Genomic DNA, 20,339 nt, shown 5'->3' on the forward strand with positions numbered 1-20,339 from the left:
CTGAATGATATCAATCGTGGATGATACTAAGGCCCTCATTACAACCCTGGCGGTCTTTGACCGTCAGGGCTGTTTCGTCGGATTTCACCACCAACAGGCTGGCGGTGAAATCCAGGGTTTTACGACTGTGGCAGAAGAGCTGCGGTCGCACCGCCGGGACCGGCGGTTTTCTGCCACTTTTGTCCCGGTGGGAGTAATCCTCCAGGACAGCACTGCTTGCAGCGCTGCCCAGGGGATTACGAGTCCCCCTCCCGCCAGGCTTTTTTTATGGCGGTTTGAACTGCCATGAAAAGGCTGGCGGAAACGGGAGTCGTGGGGCCCCTGGCATGGGCAGTGAAGGGGCCCCTTGCCACGGTCCCGTGCAGCTTTTCACTGTCTGCTGCGCAGATAGTGAAAAGCGCGACAGGTGCAACTGCACCCGTCGCACAGCCGCAGCACCTCCAGCTCCATTTGGAGCCGGCTCCTGTGTTGCGCCCGTGAACTCCGCTGGGCCGGCGGGCAGAAACCACGTTTCCGCCCGCCGGCCCAGCGAGGATCTCCTAATGGCCGCGGCGGGAGGGCGGCTGCATTGAAGCCGCCCACCAAGGTTGTAATGACCCCCTATGTTTGTTAGGGAATAAATCCTGTTGGACAGAGTGTTCACGCCATTATCAATAACAGCTAAAGCCTTTTCTAAGTTTTCCTTGTCTATCTGCCTTAAACGCACAGCAGCTTCTATCTGAGAAAGCTTCCAGATCTCATTATACATAGCATAGATTAATCATTTAGAGTGTGGCTTTCTAGGGCCTAGCAAAAAGTCCTGTAAGTCTACATCCTCTGAAAGAGTGTTAAGATGTACTTTAACTGTGGCTAACGTGTTAGACTGTATCCATTGTTGGCACAATTTACCCATATTGTATGTTGTAATTCTACCTGTGTGTTGACCCGAGACGAAGCGAGCGTCTGGTCAGCTAATCTTGAAACTCCCTGAGGAATTAAAAAAACGTGCATGACATCCATTTGTGTCTATTGGCTAAATGAACCACCCACCGGGACTGGAAAGTGAAGAGTTATAGGTACCAGCCTGAACCTTTGCATGTAGCTCTTCCTCTGTGACATTCAGGAAGAATTGCCAATCGTTAAACTTTGCCGGTGTGGGGATACTGGGGGTGTTCATTTCTTTTATTTTTGCTAACCCCAGACAGGATGTCTGTTGAATGGTGTCATTTAAAAAGACAATTTACACAGGAACAAGGCATGCTCTAAATAAAGCTTCCCTACCCTGTATTTGCCAATCTTGTGTTCCCCATACACTCTTTAAATCAGCAGTGTTCCTCCAGTATTTGTAACCTTCAACTGCAAGACAGGAAATAAAGGAATCTGAATAAATCAGCTTTGTATTAGTTAGCAAAATGTTCCTAATACATGAAGAAGGTAATTTGAAATAATATGATTTTGGGTGTTTTGTGTCATGCCCAGAAAAATAAGTAAATGTATCTGTATAACGTTTTGGGCTCCCCACAGGTGGTGTTGAACAGTGTTCCCACTGTGTGTAGTTAAGTACTGGTCTGTGTCTAGTGGCATGGTGCAGGTAGTAATGTCCCCAGTTATTATAGCAGAACATTTCCCCTTAATTCATTGTATTTCTATATACATCATCACTTCCAAACACTGAATAGTCATTCATTTCAGTTAACATAGAATCAACTGTCTAGACATCCCATTCATCAGATACAACACCAGATGTAATTGCATAAGTCATAGAAATTGTGAATACATATGGAATTTGAATTACCTCTGTAGGCCTCTATAGATTAAATGGAACGTCGTCCCACACAATCCCATCAGGAATTGGTACAGCTAAAATGTTCACAAGGGACACGTCTCTTCGGATCTTATGTGAGGAAAGATATGGAGTTAAGACCTCATCCACAGGTGCAACAGAGGAGCGTTCAGGAAGGTAATGACCATTTATGAGCTAAAAGAAAACAGTCACGAAACCAATCCATAGAAACAATGCAAAAAATGTCAAGCAGAACATAAATAGTTCCATGGGTGTATTAAATAGTTCTTTTTAAGCCATAGGTACAGCTTACGTGTCTTTGAAACATTTTCAGTTACTGGAGTGGATGATTCTGAAGAACATTCATCAATGTTGATGAAATAACCAGAGGTAGTCTCTGCAAACGCAGGAGCAGGTGCAGGATGTATTCACTTTGCGTGGAGGCTCATAGTAGATGGTGTCATCAATCTGTATAGTGTTGGTGTAGAAAACAGCCAAATCTTGGACAGGTGCTGTCGTTGAAGTGGTAACTGGAATCAGCAAGAGCTCATTTTCCACACTCCCCACGGTCGAGGAGGTATTTGTAGCATCGTTGGACATGCTTCTGTAGTCAGAAGTAGTGTTGTTAATCCTCCTTTGAAGAGGTATATTCTGTTGGGTAGTGAGAGGGAACCAGGAACTACCCAAAGGACTACTTGGTCTACTGTGCAGGATCGGCCACATGGTGAACCTTGATGTAATTAATGGAAATGAATCTGTTTGCTCTGGAACCAGGCAGTGGTGGTAAGATGACAGTTTAGTACCTTGTACTCCCAGGACTGGGACCGGTGCTCTGTAGGATGGACCGAATTCCTTCTTCATAGCAATCTTTTCATGAGCAAGATCCCTGAATTTAGGACCCCACTCAGTGGAAGTTTTTGGTAAATCCCTTATTCCTCTGGTGGCAGCACTGGTGGATGATTTATCATCAAGAAATTGCTGATGCTCCTGTAAAACTGTGAGACATTCATTTATATCAAAAGGTGTGTCTGCTGCCACCAAACCAGGGCCATCAAGATCTGGGACATATATAGGCATCCCAAAGAGAACCTCATAGGGAGTGCGTCCCCCAAGGACCGTTTTGGCAGATTATTCAGTGCTCTCTGGACCCCATATAGGTGATGAAGCCAGCTGCGGCCAGAACCTAATACTCTAGCTGATAAGAACTTCTTTAGATGACCGTTCTGCATCTCCACGACCAAATTTTCCTCAGGATAGTGTGGTGAGGAGTAATGGAGTTCAACACACTATGTCCCCAATGTATACCTGAATGCCTTAGAGGCAAATGCAGGGCCCTAGTCCAAATTGAATGCTGCAACTCCATATGTACCGATAAAGATCAGCAGTCTTTTATAACAGTTTGAGCATCAGCCGACTGCTGAGGCCATACCCACAGGAATCCAGAACAAGAACATACAACAACTAAGATGTATTTGTATACACCATTCGGTTGAAGGGGACTGCAATGGTCGAGGTACACACATTGTGGTGCCTGCTGGACACTAAGAGGGATGTCTGCGGTGGACATTTAATGTTTGAGCTCTTGATTTGCTGGCAAATGTCACAACAAAGGATGTATTGTTTTGTCTGTTTGTATAGACCTGGCCACCAGAAGTGTTTCTGTAAGAGTGTTACCGTGGCCGAGATACCAGCATGAGCAGAAGCGACACCATCATGTGCTGCTTTTATTAGATCTAATCTCTGGTCTTGATTGGGGATCGCTCGATCTTCAACCCCAGGAAGTGTTGCATAAGCAATATTCTGTGTACTGATTTAGTAAGAATATTTTGTAGGGTATGCTTTTGGGAGAGACTTGCCTATAGCGGAAGCTTTCATGGCAGTCAGAATTTCATTATTCAATCTTATCTGGGAGCAAGTCACTGCAGCCACAGAAGCCGTAACTGCTGCAGATCTGGCCGCTTCATCAGTCGAAGTGTTGCCGATAACCTGTACTCCTACACGTTGCTGGCCCAGTATATGTACTACATGGACACATGGTAGCTTATCCTTGAGATCAGCCACCCTCCCCGCAATGTTTTCTGTTTTTTAGTGTTCCCTTTGGAGTCTCTAGACCCATTCAGCTTCCAATGATTGAGGTAATCATTGTAGGACTGGATGCAGTAGTATAGTATGAGTCACAGACAATTAAAGTTAGCCATTCTGGCTCTGCATGTTCTAGCACTAGAATAAGGGATTTGAGTTCAGCCAGCTGAGCTGTGCAGTCCCCTAGGGTCTGCGTGTAGGTATTGTGAGAGTGGGAAACTCCATCCTTCATCACTCCACTCATGGCTGCGCAAACGGCTCAATATTGATGTTTCGTACCTACAGCTGGTTGTGCTGAACCATCAGTGCAGATGACAGTATGGTATCTGTCAAGTGGCAAAATATCTAGAGGTGCGGGGTACTCCTGTTCGTATTGTGTCTGAAGTTTTGGATCAAAGATGTAGTCAACATCAGTGACAGTGAGGGAGGTTGCCCACTGAATCCAGTGTGGATGTAATGCTTTAGAGTTAGGAACGCTTACTTTAGTGAGGGCCTCTAAGGCTGGCACCGGGGTAACGGCAATGAGGCGTCTCCCTTGGGCAAGTGGCCTCTCCTTAATGACAGCCATCTGACCTGCAGTTAGAATCTTTTCTGTGGGTGCAAAACGTTGTTCTGCATTAGAGTATTAATATGATTTATATCCTATAGGCACTGTGTCACCTTCGTTGAGGGTGACATAAGTGAACCCAATGGCACCAGCAATTATTCTGATGACCAAATTTGTTTTGTTGTCACATGTGTGCAAGTGTTTGGCTTCTAGCATGTCCTGTTGCAATTCCCTAAAGATGCGTGTGTGTTCAACTGTCCAGTGTCTGCTAGAAAAATCAGGGCATATTAAGTCATAGAGTGGCTTCATACGTTGTGCATAGTCGGGAATGTAAGTTCTGCCAAAAATGAAGAAACCAAGCAAAGACTGTAGTTTTTTTAGAGTGTTATGTGGGTGGAGTTGAGCACATTTCTCTAGAAAGTGCGGGGCCAGGCTTTTCCCCTCGTTTGATAGCTCGTATCTTAGGAACAGTACGCTGAGAAAGGCTATTTTTGTTTTTCTAAAATTGAAATTGTAGCCAAGGGCTGCAAATCCTAAAACGATCCGATCGACCATGGCAAGATGAATGTTAAAGTCGTCATCTTTGAGATAGATGCCATCCACGTAGGACAACGCCTCGGGATCAATATCGTGTAGTACTGATGTTACATGGGCTGAGAACAGCCCTGGGTTGTTGTTGTAGCCTTGGGGAAAATGCCAAAAGCGTTTTTGTGAGCCAAACTTTCGTGTGCTAAGTTTTGGCAGAAGAACCCGTTGGAAATATCCAATGATGTTTTGTATTTTTTGCGCACTATGGGCCATATTTATACTTTTCGACGCACAACTGCGCCAACGCAGTTGTGCATAAAAAAATCTAACGCCATTCTGAAGCGCCATGCGGGCACCGTATTTATTCAATGACGTTAGCCGGCGTTAGCCGGCGGCGCTGCCTGGTGTGCATAAAAAAAAAGGCGTACACCAGGCAGCGTCGGCGTAGGGGAATATGGAGCTTGGGCGCCAAAAAATGGGGCAAGTCAGGCTGAGGCAAAATTATCGCCTCAACCCGATTTGCGCCATTTTGTTCGACTCCCAACCCCCATTGAAATGACTCCCGTCTTAGCAAAGACAGGAGTCATGCCCCCTTGCCCAATGGCCATGCCCAGGGGACTTCTGTCCCCTGGGCATGGTCATTGGGCATAGTGGCATGTAGGGGGGCACAAATCAGGCCCCCCTATGCCACAAAAAAAATAAAAAATTAATACTTACCTGAACTTACCTTATGTTCCCTGGGATGGGTCCCTCCATCTTTAGGCGTCCTCCTGGGGTGGGCAAGGGTGACGGGGGGTCCCTGGGGGCATGGGAGGGCACCTCTGGGCTCCTTCCGAGCCCACAGGTCCCTTAACGCCTGCCCTGACCAGGCGCTAAAAAACGACGCAAAAGCGGCTGGACGTCATTTTTTTTGACCCGCCCACTCCCGGGCGACATTTTTGCCCGGGAGTGTAAATACGGCGCACATGCCTCGGAGTCACTTTTTTAGACGGGAACGCCTACCTTGCATATCATTAACGCAAAGTAGGTTTCCACGCTAAAAAATGACGCAAACTCCATGGACTTTGGCGCTAGATGCGTCTAATGCCAAAGTATAAATATGGAGTTAGTTTTGCGTCGGAATTGCGTCAAAAAAAACAACGCAATTCCGGCGCAAACAGAGTATAAATATGCCCCTATGTTGTTAATGAGTGCTGTGCTATCTGAATTTTGTACAGCGTATGTACGTGTATGACTGATTAAGTGTCTGTATTCTAAGACTATTCTATAAGAATGGTCGGGTTTTGCAACTGGGAATAAAGGGTTATTCATTGCAGAGACGCAGGGCTCAATTACTCCCTGGTGCTCAAGCTGAGGATCTCCCTCACTGGAGCTTTTGCCTCTTGTCTAACAGGATATTGTGGTGGAGGTTGGGGTGTAGACCTGATAGGTATTACATGTCAGGGAGAATCCTTGTCCCAACCTACATGACTGTGGTACAATGCAGGTGCCTGCGCTAAAGCCCAATTGACAGCATAGGCTCGTTTCGCCGCCTCTGGACAAGATCAGAGAAAGAAGGCAAAATTACATCTTCCCCATGTGGGAGCCTACAGATGTGCTCTGGTGGCCAGTCCCTTTCAGCCAGCAGGATATCACAACTAAGTTCAGCCCAAAATATCACACTGATTGTGCGCTCTACGTCTCCATCAATTTGGATTTTTAAATCATACTGTCTGGTTGGAGAACGTGACCGTCCGCCGTCTCAACTGCATTGAAATCGTTAGTTGCTGTCGCATCCACATGACCTTTCAGACTCTGGCGACATATCGTGACCTCTGATGCGCTGTCTAACAGTGTCACTGCCCACGTCTTGGTCTTCAGCAATGTTCTCACGAGTACTGGCATTTTTAATAGACAGTGCTGCCACCTTTTTCTTTTTAAACTGTGGCTTTTTTTGTGGGGACTTTTCTTCTTTTTTGTCTGAAGACTGTGATGAGTCTTTCTTCTGTTTCACGTATTCAGGACATCGATCAGGACGGCCGCCTCTCTCGCTACGTCTATCCGGTGCGTCCTGAAAGGGACGTGAATCAGTATATTTGTCAAGCTTTTATATTTTCTCTATTTCTGAGAGTATATCTCCTTTCGGAGTTCTCCGGATCTGGTGAATCAGTTCTCTGGTTTTATATATCTTTAAAATGTTTTTGCTTATCGCACTGCTTCTTAGAACCCTCCTGTGTCTGTTTAGTACCTTTCTGATGGGTGGTACTCTGTATTTCAAGCTTCTTCGGCTTGGCTGCCAAACTATCCCATGCTGAACTAGTATAGGTGGCAGAAATAATTTTCGGTACCTCTTTCTCCCGGTATAAATGTGGAATCTCTCGGAGGCACTGGCATATAGCCAGTGCTATTGCTTCCCCTTTGACATTACTGAGTATGATTGAGGAGACTGCGTCAAAGTTACTCATTAGTTTCATCCCTAAATCCAGGGCTGGTGCAGCCCCGTGCTCATTCTGTATTTGTTTTAACACTTCCGGTAAATTGGCAAGTGTCGGGGTACCATGTGTGGTAGTATAAATTGCAGCGAAGACTGTACCCCATGTGGCACAGTCATCCACTGAGGGAACCATACCGAAGGGCAAGCACATTGTAAGAATTCTGTGTTTCTCCTGTGGTCCCGTATAGGGAAACACAGCTTCCAGCTGATTCCTTTTCTGGGCTCTCCAGAACGGTATTTTGTATTTTCTTGCATTCTGTGGGTACCTTACCCATAATACTTTGTACAGTTTGTGGATTAATCCCAGTAGCCAATTAATATCCAGCAGGTGCTGGTGGTGCTGGACGCGCTGGTGTAGTGTTCAAAGTTCGCATTACGAACTGAACAAGTCGTCTGTAGAGTGTTACTAATTACTAGTTCAAGATATAGGTTTCACAGGTCTGCTGCCTGCATGTTTTGTATACCTGCCTGAGGTGTGTATGTGGCAAACATAGGTCATGTTGGTCCTTCAATACCTAAGGGACCTAATCTCATGGGTTGTATTACATGTGGTAGGGTGTCTTCAAACAAGTATTTCATGATACTGGTACGCTTCATACCGTATTGGCACATTTGCAATTCTGTATGTGTGGAATGTGAATGTAGTGACTTCCTTAGGAAAGTGAACCCAGGAATAAATTGTTTCTATTTGGTAAGCTTCACTAGCTTCCACTATGAATGTAACATCCCCCTTTCTTCTCTTAAGCCATGCGCTACTAGGTGTAGAGATAGTGCTTGTCTAGCATTCACAGGAATTTCCATGGCGTTATTAATATTGTGAAATGGTTAAGAGAGATGGAACACCAAATGGGGAGCAAAGTCTTTTTAAGAGTCCAAGCTCAAACAACCTACAGCCTAATTAGGTGCTTCTTGTTCACCTGAGGAGGATCTTCCCCAAGAGCATGGACGTCTCTATATAATGGTACTCAGGGTACCTGTTGTATGTGAGACAGTGATAGTTGGGGTATCCGTAAATTAGTGCCTAAACACCATCGCTGGTGGCTCCATGTCGTAGTTTGACTCGTGCTCTAGGCAAGACTGCTGGTTTAAGAATGACAGTACTTATATTTGTAGGCGACTATGACAGTCCTACAACAAGTCGCAACTGTCATCCCAACCCTCCCGGCTCACAAGCAGCAACACACCAGAAAGCCAAACAGTAAAAGGTGATTTCTGGCAGCCTTTACGCATGGACTCAAGAGTGTGACATCTCAGGGAGTGTCATGGTTAAACGGAGATTACCCCTTTCTCACATATACACCATGTCTCAATCAAACACAGGCAATGAAGAAGATGCAGTAAAGTTTCAATAGTTTTTATTTAACAAAACTGCAATCTGTGATAAGTTGCATGGGCTGCAATGAATAGGATAATGAACAGTGTAAGAAACAGCATGGTAAAGACAAGAGCCATTAATACAAAGACCCCCACCATTTTGAAATAACATGTAATGACATAAAGTATGAGCTATGTCCTAATACCATAGCATAGTGAGCCTAACTTCTTACCTAAAAGAGAGCTAGGTATGATAAACCTAATCTGCCAATGCCATGCCAATGAGAAGAGCCCCCAACCCATGTTACCTTGGAATGAGGTCTCTAGCTCAGACTCTGTAGGGACATGAAGACTGGGTCAGTGTCAAGGTGACGTGCAGCATCGATTGCAGCGATGGCAACTGGTCAGAATCCCTCTGACTATCTGTTTAAGTAAGGAGTATTTATACAGATCTGCTTGGACCCCTGACGTAGGTCTGTTCCCAAACAATAGATAGCAAGACATGCTTGGGACGGTAATTTATATAAGCAATTCCCTCGCAAGCGTGAAGAGGGAAAGTACCTAGGCCCTCATTACAACATTGGTGGTAAATGCCGCTTACCGCTGTGCAGAAGACCACCAACGCACCACTGCGGTAGTGGAATCCCGCCATAGCTATTACAACCCACAGCTCAGAATCCGCCAAAATCTAGACACCCACACAAGTCCGCCACACCAAAGGTCAGTGATAAACTGGCGAAAACAAAACCTCCACCGTCAAGCCAACAGGAATACGCCCACACTATCACGATCCACAAATCCACGTGGCGGTCTTTCAACCGCAGGTATTCCATTGGCGGTACACACTGCACTCAAAATACACATACATTTACAAAACAAAACCACATTGGACAATTCCAAATACACACACCTGATACACATACACACACCACTCCGACACACCCAATACAATATAAAACACACACCCACATTACCCACAATCCCTTACAACGAACAATTTGGAAGGAGCAGAGAGACAGCAAAGCAAAGACCACACCAGCATACAGAGGCATACAACACCATCACTCATACACATCCACGCACAAAACAACACAAACCCCTAAACATCACCCCACACATCACAACACACACCACCTCACACATTACTCACACCACCCCATGCCACCGCAAAGACACCCCAGGTTTTCTGAGGAGGAGCTCAGGGTCATGGTGGAGGAAATCATCCGGGTAGAGCTACAGCTATTCGGATCAGAGGTGCAGCACACCTTCAAAGCTAGGAAGATGGAACTATGGCGCAGAATCGTGGACAGGGTCAATGCAGTGGGACAGCACCCAAGAACACGGGATGACATCAGGAAGAGGTGGAACGACCTACGAGGCAAGGTGCGTTCCGTGGTCTCAAGACACCACATTGCGGTTCAGAGGGCTGGCGGCGGACACCCACCTCCTCCCCCACAACTAACAACATGGGAGGAGAAGGTCTTGGCTATACTGCATCCTGAGGGCCTTGCAGGAGTAGCTGGAGGAATGGACTCTGGTAAGTCAAATCTTTCACTACTTCATCCCCCACCCTACCTGCATGCTATCACATACCCCCACCTTCGCCCTCACCCCATCACTCCAAATCCTCACATATGTCCCACTATCACAAACCACACATCCCAAAACCAAGCACTGCATCACCAATGCATGTCCACTACAGATACCCACACAGCCCCCTAAACAATTATCACACAAGGTCCTACACAAGAATGTAAGCACTGGGGTACAGGGTCACCCACCAATTGCACACCATGGCACACACAGATGCAATAATCATGCCTTTACACCCCTGCAGGACCCCTAACCAACGTCACCGGACAGGAGGTTCCAGACATGTCCACTCTCCCCACAGAAGAGGCCCACAGTGATGACAGCAGCTCTGTCCAACTGGATCTCAATGACTAGCCCGGCCCATCTGGGACCTCGGGACAGTCGGTTCCCATCACACAGTCACAGGCCACTACAGAGCCTCCCCCCTCAGGAAACACCAGCATGCACCCACCCAGCGGGTCCATACCTCTGTCCCCAGGACACGTCAAGCAGCAGTGTGTCCACCACTACAGGGAACCCAGGCTAACCCACCACCCCAAGAACAGCAGGGACCTAGGGGCAGTGGCAGAGGGCACACAGTTCAGGGGACAGAGGCCCAGGAAAACCGGGGAACTGGGAGGTCTGCTGTGCGACAGGGGGTGGACAGGCCCAGGGAACCCACTCTCCACGAGGCCCTCTCCAACATCATGGGAGCGTACAATCATTCCCAGGAGACAAAGGCAACGGTACTGGCCAAGTTTCAGGCGACCCAGCGGCTGCAGAAGGAACAGTATTTGGGGTTCAGGGAGGAACTCAAGTCCATCAATACCACCCTGGGCACCATTGTAGGGGTGCTGAAGGAGGGACACTGTGGTACAACAAGGGGCCCGTGACACTAGCCTGGACGATGAACTGCCCACCACCTCCGCCAGCGCTAGTGGACAGGAAGCACCGCCACAGGACCACAACACCAACACCCTACCCCCTGCAGATGGAGAACCACCCCGCAAGCGGTCCCTGAGATCCAGGACAAAGACAGAGAACAATGCCCAGACCACCGCCAAAAAATGAGACCACCCTGATTGTCATCCTTTTGTCCCACTTTGTCACCCTGTCCATCCTTAAACTGCCCTAGCTCAACTTCCTATGCCCCTTTGGACACCTGTGAGACTAATAACTGGACTCTGCCATGGACATTCCTCCACCATCACGCCTGCCCATTTTACAACCACCTCCACTATTTAGCACTTAAATAAACACCCTTGAATCACAAAACAATCTGGAGTCAGTCTGTGCTTTCACAAATGTGTATTTGCAATAACTGAGGGAAATAGCAATGTCCATTGTATTGTCAACATACCTATGTCACATAGCTCTAGTCCATGAGGTAGCATAGCAGAGGTCACACAGTGGGACCCACATCTGTGAAATCGAAAGGGAAAGTGACAAATTAGGGTCCATACACTGGGTGAATGTGACAGACAGATGATAGGTCAAACTATTTTATCAGATGTAGGATGCAGTGATGTCTTCTTACCTGTGTCTCACTGGAAGTATTGCTGGGTCACGGTGTTTCTGTTGTCTATGTCCTCTTCTTCTGCCTCCTCTTCTTCACTGTCCACAGGCTCCAAAGCTGTCACAAGACCTCCTCCTGGACCATCCTCCTGCAAAAAAGGCATCTGTTGTTGCAATGCCAAGTTGTGCAGCATAAAGCAGGCCACGATGATCTGGCACATTTTCTTTGGTGAATAGTATAGGAAACCACCTGTCATATGGAGACACCGGAACCTGGCCTTCAGGAGGCCGAAGGTCCTCTCTATAACCCTCCTAGTTCGCCCATGTGCCTCAATGTAGCATTCCTCTGCCCTTGTCCTGGGATTCCTCACTGGGGTCAGTAGCCATGACAGGTTGGGGTAGCCAGAGTCACTTGCAAATGTCGAGGGACAACTGTTAGACACACACTAACCATTAGGGACAACCCCAGACAACTATTCACACTGTATAGGGTCCTTGTCCTCACCTAATAGCCACACACAGTGCCTCTGGAGTTGCCCCATCACATAAGGGATACTGCTATTCCTCAGAATGTAAGCGTCATGCACTGAGCCAGGAAGTTTGGCATTCACATGTACTGATCGGCCAAACACACCATCTGCACATTCATCGAATGGTAGCTCTTCCGGTTTCTGTACACCTGTTCACTCCTGTGGGGGGGCACCAAGGCCACATGTGTCCCATCAATGGCACCTATGATGTTGGGGATATGTCCTAGGGCATAGAAGTCACCTTTCACTGTAGGCAAATCCTCCACCTGAGGGAAAACGAAGTAGCTGCGCATGTCTTTCAGCAGGGCAGACAACACTCTGGACAACACGTTTGAAAACATAGGCTTGGACATCACTGATGCTATGGCCACTATTGTTTGAAAAGACCCACTTGCCAGGGAATGGAGCACTGACAGGACCTGCACTAGAGGGGGGATTCCTGTGCGATGGCGGATAGCTGACATCAGGCCTGGCTCCAACTGGGCACACATTCCTGGATTGTGGCATGATCAAGTCTGTAGGTGACAATTACATGTCGCTCTTCCATTGTCGACAGGTCCACCAGTGGTCTGTACACCAGAGGATGCCGCCATCTCATCACCTGCCCCAGCGGACGTGCTCTATGGATGAGAACAGCGAGCAGAGGGTCAGCCAACACTGAGGTACTAAAACAACAACTTTATTGCACACATTTGTCAATCTGCTATGTGCCTGTCTTAGTGTGTATGCAAGGCCTAGATATGTGTGGCGGATTTAAAAATAATGCCATGTGGCCCCCTGAAATAGCGTCTGCCTGACCTGTAATGTGGGATAAGGGGATATGAGGTAACTGCACTGGCGTTGTACACCGTCGCGGTAGGCGGTCGAAGCCCGCAACGCAATCCTGCATTGGTTAACATTGGACCCTATGGGTCCCAAGAGCCAATGATGATGTACCCTGGAGGTGACGGTACGCACCGCCGTGGACGTGACCGCCATTTTCTCTCTGTTCACTCACTTGATACCTGATCTTCAACAGGAGAGGACCTACACTGCAAGTGCAGCTGTGACCTCAGTCTGGAAGCGAGGATGACTCATGTGTCTGGGGAAAGGGCCCCTGCCTTCACATCGGAGGAGTTCGATAAATTAGTGGATGGGGTCCTCCCCCAATACATGCTACTCTACGGTCCTCCAGACAAACAGGTGAGTACACTGTGAGCATGCTGTATGGGCAATGCCTGTTTGGAGTGGTGTGGATGGGAGATGGGGGGGGTGAGGCGTGCATGATCCGACAGTGAGTGCATGTGCGTCAGGGCAAGGGTGGGAACGTGTGCCAATGACTGTGACGGTCCAGACGATTAATGTTGTACCTTTTCCCCTTTACTATTCCTGTAGGTTAGCGCCCACCAGAAGAAGGATATTTGGCGTGCCATCGCCAAGGACATCCGGAACTTGGTGGTCCACCACAGACGGAGCACCCACTGCCGTAAAAGATGGGAGGACATCTGTCGCTGGAGCAAGAAGACGTCGGAGGCCCAGCTGGGGATGGCCTCCCAACGTGGGAGGGGTGGCCATCGTACCATGACCGCCCTGATGGTCCGGATCCTGGCGGTGGTGTATCTGGACGGGTGCTTGAGGGCATCAAACCAGCAACAAGGGGGTGAGTACAGTCACATCCATCTGACTCTGCGCGCATTGGAGGTGTCTGGGTGTGGTAGGTGGGCTGTGGTCCCCTATGCTAGGGCGAGCCTTGTAGACAAGGACCCTTTGTGAGGCAGGCTAAGTGGCCCCCGACCCCACCAGTAGTAAGAGCCATCTACACCTAGTCAGGCTCGCTCCTGTGACTTCCATGTGTGCAGCAATCGGGCATAGGCCATGTACCCCATGTCCCTGTGAGGAATTAGGGAACTCTAAGTGCATGGCGTTGTGCAGAGGGCTTGTGTGTCTGTAGTGTCTGCCAACGGTAGCAGTATTGCATGTACTGAACATGTCTTTCTACTTTCTTTCCCCCCTTTTTGTGGTCTCCCTGTTCTTGTGTGCATTAGCATCATCAGGTGGAGGAGCTGTGCCACCAGAGCAGGAGGGAGCTGCATCCCACATGGCCCTGGAGGGCGACACTACGGAGTCAGAATTCACCAGTGGGACGGGGAGCAAGGGGAGCTCCACAGCGGGGACTGGAGCAGGGACCAGTGAAACCAACTCCTCCTCTGATGGAAGCTCCCATGTGGTGGCTGGCCCCTCTGTACCCCCCACATCTACAGGTACAGCCGCCACCCCCCTACCAGCACTGCTCTCCCATTATACCCTCAGCGTGTTCCCCGTGTCCGCTCACCCAGGAGGGTGGGCACCTCCTTTGCCTGAGGCACCTCAGACCCTGCCCCCGTCAGCCCTGCTGCCCTCGGTGAGGAGGCCATTGACCTCCTGAGATCCCTCACTGTTGGGCAGTCTACCATTCTGAATGCCATCCAGGGTGTAGAGAGGCAGTTGCAACAGACAAATGAATACCTGGAGGGCATTCATTCTGGCCAGGCAGCCCAACAGCGAGCATTTCAGACTCTGGCCTCAGCACTGATGGCAGCCATTGTCCTGTGTCCAACCTCCCCCCTCCAACTTCCTCCACCCAGACCCAATCCCCAGTATCTCAGCCTATCCCAAGCACACCCTCAGACCAGCATGTTCACACCTCAACACACAAGGGTAGCTCTGGCAAACATAAGCACCACACATCCCACAGGCACTCACACAAGCATCATACCCATGCACACATACTAACATCCACTGCCACCACTGTGTCCCCGTCCTCCACGTCTCCCTCCTCCCTCCCTGTCACGTCTCCACTCACACCTGCATGCACTACATCCTCAGCCACTACCTCCATCACCAGCACGCCCAGCACAACACACCGCTCACGTGCAATCACCACCCCCACTACCATTCACAGATCCCCTGTGTCCTCTACTAGTGTGTCTGTGAGCCCTCCTCCTGAAGTACACAAACGCAGTCACACACCCACCCAACAGCCATCCACCTCACGACAGCCTCCAGCCCATGCATCTTCACCCAAAGTCAGCAAACAAACTCCTCCTACAACCACTACCTCTTCCTCCACTCCCAAACCCCCTCCATCTACCCGTCCCAGTGTGTCTAAAAAACTTTTCCTGTCAAACCTTGACCTCTTCCCTTCACCTCCCCCACCCCTTCCGTCCCCTAGGGCCCACCTTTCCAGGTCCCAACCCAGCACCTCAGCCACCACATCACCGGGCACAGTAGTGCCAGCAGTAACCGGATTCTGGAGTGCGCCAAGCAGCAGGGCTGCCAGTCTCCCAAGGAGCGAGGCCAAAGACATTTCCCCTACCTCAAAACAGAAGGAGTTGCCCACATCCTGGAGGCAGAAGGCCAAAACACCTGCCACCAAGGGCTCAGCCAGGACAACAGTTGGGAGTGGCAAGACAGCTGCGCCACCATCCAAGGTGGGGAAGGGCCTGAAAAAGAAAGGCAAGTCAACGTCGCCGCCAACCTGCACGGCGGACAAGACCGCCACCGGCACCGCCACATGTACCGCCGCCAGAACCGTAGATACTGAGCACTTCACCTGCACCGCAGACACTGTGCCCTTCAGCAGCACCAAGGCCAGTGAGCCCACCACCAGCACCACGGTCAGTGAGCCCGCCACCTGCACCGCTGCTCATGACACCGCTGCCAGCACCAAGGTCAGTGAGCCCGCCACCAGCACCGCCGCTCATGACACCGCCACCAGCCCCAGGGTCAGTGAGCCCCCCACCAGCACCACCGCTCATGACAACGCTGCCAGCACCAAGGTCAGTGAGCCCCCCACCAGCACTGCCGCTCAGGACACCGCCGCCAGCACCAAGGTCAGTGAGCCCCCCACCAGCACCGCTGCCCAATGAGCGCCGCAAGCATCGCCGCTACTGAGCCCGCAGCCAGCATCGCCAGCGGCCACGCCACATCCTGAGCCAGTGGCACCACCGCAGACATGGCTGCCATCCCCAGTGGTCATTCGTACGAGGCTGGTGGTCAGTTCCAGGGGCCTGGCCAGCTTGCATGTTGCATCACCGTCAGTGGAGTGTCACATCCACTACCTCAGTCCTTGGCAGGATGAAGCACTCTGGGCACAAAGCAGCCTCCAGAACCAGTGGAGTATCACATCCACTACCTCTGTCCTTGGCAGGATGAAGCACTCTGGGCACAAAGCCCCCTCCAGAACCAGTGGAGTATCACATCCACTACCTCTGTCCTTGGCAGGATGAAGCACTCTGGGCACAAAGCCCCCTCCAGAACCAGTGGAGAAAGGCATCCACTACCTCTGTCCTTGGCAGGATGAAGCACTCTGGGTACAAAGCCCCCTCCAGAACCAGTGGAGACTTATCCACTTGAGAGACTGTGGCTTTGCACTCCCCAGGATAAAGCAGTGGGCAAACCACCCACTGGAAAGACTTGAGCGACTGTGGCTTTGCACTCCCCAGGATAAAGCAGTGGGCAAACCACCCATTGGAGAGACTTGAAAGACTGTGGCTTTCCACTCCCCAGGATAAAGCAGTGGGCAAACCACCCACTGGAGGGACTTGAGAAACTGTGGCTTGGCACTCCCCAGGATGCAGCAGTGGGCAAAACACCCACTGGAGAGACTTGAGAGACTGTGGCTTTGCAATCCCCAGGATAAAGCAGTGAGCAAAACACCCACTGGAAAGACTTGAGAGACTGTGGCTTTGCACTCCCCAGGATAAAGCAGTGGGCAAACCACCCACTGGAGAGACTTGAGTGACTGTGGCTTTGCACTCCCCTGGATAAAGCAGTGGGCAAACCACCCACTGTAAAGACTTGAGAGACTGTGGCTTTGCACTCCCCAGGATAAAGCAGTGGGCAAACCACCCACTGGAGGGACTTGAGAGACCGTGACTTTACACTCCCCAGGATAAAGCAGTGTGCAAACCACCCACTGTAAAGACTTGAGCTACTGTGGCTTTGCACTCCGCAGGATAAAGCAGTGGGCAAAGCACCCACTGGAGGGACGTGAGAGACTGTGGCTTTGCACTCCCCAGGATGCAGCAATGGGCAAACCACCCACTGGAGAGACTTGAGAGACTGTGGCTTTGCACTCCCCAGGATAAAGCAGTGGGCAACCCACCCACTGGAGAGACTTGAGAGACTGTGGCTTTGCACTCCTCAGGATAAAGCAGTGGGAAAACCACCCACTGGAGAGACTTGAGAGACTGTGGCTTTGCACTCCCCAGGATAAAGCAGTGGGCAACCCACCCACTGGAGAGACTTGAGAGACTGTGGCTTTGCCTTCCCCAGGATACATCAATGGGCATGGAGCCCCCTCGTGGAGCTGGCGTCGTGCACTCATCCGGCTGAGGTGCCCCTCCTTCCCTTCCCCCTGAGGTGCCTATGTTTTTTTCGATCTGATGCCCCTGCAGTGTTCTCTCCGTTTCGATTGGGTATCTTGTGTGGGCCTCGCCCATGCATTTTGGGCCCAGTGGTCCACTGACTATTTTGGTGCAGTACCTGGACTTTAATTCTTGGTGTACATATTTGTTTATAGTGTATATACATTTTTGATTAATGGATTTTACATGGTTACAATCGTTCAACTCATTTCATTTTGTCCTTGCATTCTTCCGGGGGGGGTGTAAATGTAATGTTTCAGCATATATTGGTGTGTGTGTATTGTTGTGGGTGAGGATGGGGGTGGGAGTGTTGCGTGTTGCGTGTTGCGTGTCACTCTCTTTTCCTTCCCCCCTCCCCTGTGTCGTAGGTGCAGTACTCACCGTGGTCGTCGACGCCGTCGGTCGTGCTCCTGGTAGAGGAGCAGGAAGACAATCGCAGGGAGTATTTGGAGTTCAGGCTACATGGCGTCCTGGTTCCTCGTGGAATGTGTAGAGGTGAGTGTTTCCCCTTCCAAGTCCTGTTTCCGCCGTGTTTTTGTTTGTGTTAAATCCGCCCCGGAAAAGGTGGCGAATTGGCCTGTCATAATAGTGTGGGTGGTACATTGCCTTCCGTCTGTCTGTTGGCGGTGACCGCCATGCTGTTTGTTTGTACCGCCGTGGCGGTCGGAGTGCTAAAGTGGCTGTCTATGTTGGCGGTTTCCGCCATGGTCATAATTCAATTTTTTTTAACCGCCGGCCTGTTGGCGGTTTTACTGCCTCTTTACCACTGACCGCCAGGGTTGTAATGAGGGCCCTAATGTGAACACCTACAGTTTGTTTATCTTTGTCGCTTGATATTGATTCCTTAGCGCGTGGCACTCATAACGCAAACTAAAACATGGGCCTAACTAAAAACAAGGCAGCCATCTTAAAAGATTTAATTAAATAAATATGCTAAAACAGAGCAAGCTAAGTAGGGTGAAAGTCACTAGGTGACGGGGCACAAGTCTGCAAGCCAAAGGCTGAGCTAACTCCTGTAGCCAATTAAAACAAACTAGAATTCACTACACCTTCAGGATGTAGGATCTGCAAGACGTTCACTTACCAAGGAAAGAGTTGTAATTGGGGGCTGGGAGAAGCACCACCAGCCCTCTTGGGCTGCAGGTGATGCTTGGAGGCCAGGGAACTGACTCTCCCCTGCAGGTTATTCCACTTCATCCTAATTTCCTCCTGTGTGCACAGATTGTTAGCTGTGGCATTCACTCTGTTGACTATTCTGTTGCACATTTGCCTTTTCTGAGATATGGTAGTATTTTGTACTTGTGCTCCAAACAATTGTGGCTCTACTGTAATAATTTAATTCAATTCAATTGAATGACTGTCAATTCTCCCTCTGTAAAGCATGGGGTACTTCTCCCTGCCATATTGATTAAAAAGTATATACCAGTGTCCCTACAGTGATTTGAAAAATAATGAAAAAATGAAAAAGTGAAAAAAAACTGGGAGCATTGGAAAACAAGAAACAACCTGGCTGTTCAGTGGCAAGGTCGGAACTGCAAGAAAAGATGGATTGACCCCAGATCTCTGTGACTGGGTGTGAATGTTTTCATTGTCCAGCATTCCATCCATCATCTGTTCTTTTTGCCTTTGTCGTCCTAAGTGGGAAGGGTATACTCAGATGTGGGTCCCAATCTCAGTGCACCACTGGATTCAAGCTACCCTGGCTGATGAGGACTGATACCCTGAAATCGGTCCCAGGATTCTTGTTTCTGGTCCAGGGAGGACTTAGCCTGGCAGTTCGGGAAGGACTATTCCCATGGAAAGCAGGGTCAATACTGATTTGCATATGGCTGGGTCGAAACTAGGGTGGTCTGGTGGGCAAACAAAAAAATGTTAAATTAAAACCAGATCTATGTGATTGGGTGTGAATATTTGCATTGTCAAGCATTCCGTCCATGATCTGTTCTTTTTGCCTTTGTCGCCCTAAGTGGGAAGGGTATGCCGAGCTGTGGGTTCCGTGCTCACTGAGGCACTGGATTCAAGCTAGCCTGGCTGATGAGGGATGATACCCCAAAACTGGTCCTAAAATGCTTGTTTCTGGTCCAAGGAGGTCTTGGCCTGGCAGTTCGGGGTGAACTGCTCCCATGGGGAGCAGGGTCAAGACTGATTTGCATATAGCTGGGTCCAAACAGGAATGGTGTGGTAGGCAAAAAAACAACGGATTAAAACCAGTTCTCTGCGACTGGGTGTGAACGTTTGCATTGTCCAGCATTTCGTCCATCATCTGTTCTTTTTTACTAGGGGGACGGCAGCACTGCTTGTGCCACCTTCTTAAGTAGCCCTTAAGCATGTCTCAGGCCTGCCATTGCAGAGCCTGTTTGTGTAGTTACACCACCATGTCGACTTGGCATTTATACCCTCTTTCCGAGCCTTTAAAACCTCTTGCTAAGCCTTAAACTCCCCTTTTATTACATATTATTTACCCCCAAGGTAGACCCTTGGTAGCCCATTGGGCAAGGTGCTATGTAATTAAAAGGCAGCACATATGCTTTCCAGCTTTATATGACCTGGTAGTGAAAAGCTCTCAAATTAGTTGTTCACTACTGAGAGGCCTACCCCTTTCATAGATTAACATTAGGGATTCCTTATT

This window comes from Pleurodeles waltl, chromosome 6 (assembly GCF_031143425.1).
Source record: "Pleurodeles waltl isolate 20211129_DDA chromosome 6, aPleWal1.hap1.20221129, whole genome shotgun sequence".
Lineage (NCBI taxonomy): Eukaryota > Metazoa > Chordata > Amphibia > Caudata > Salamandridae > Pleurodeles > Pleurodeles waltl.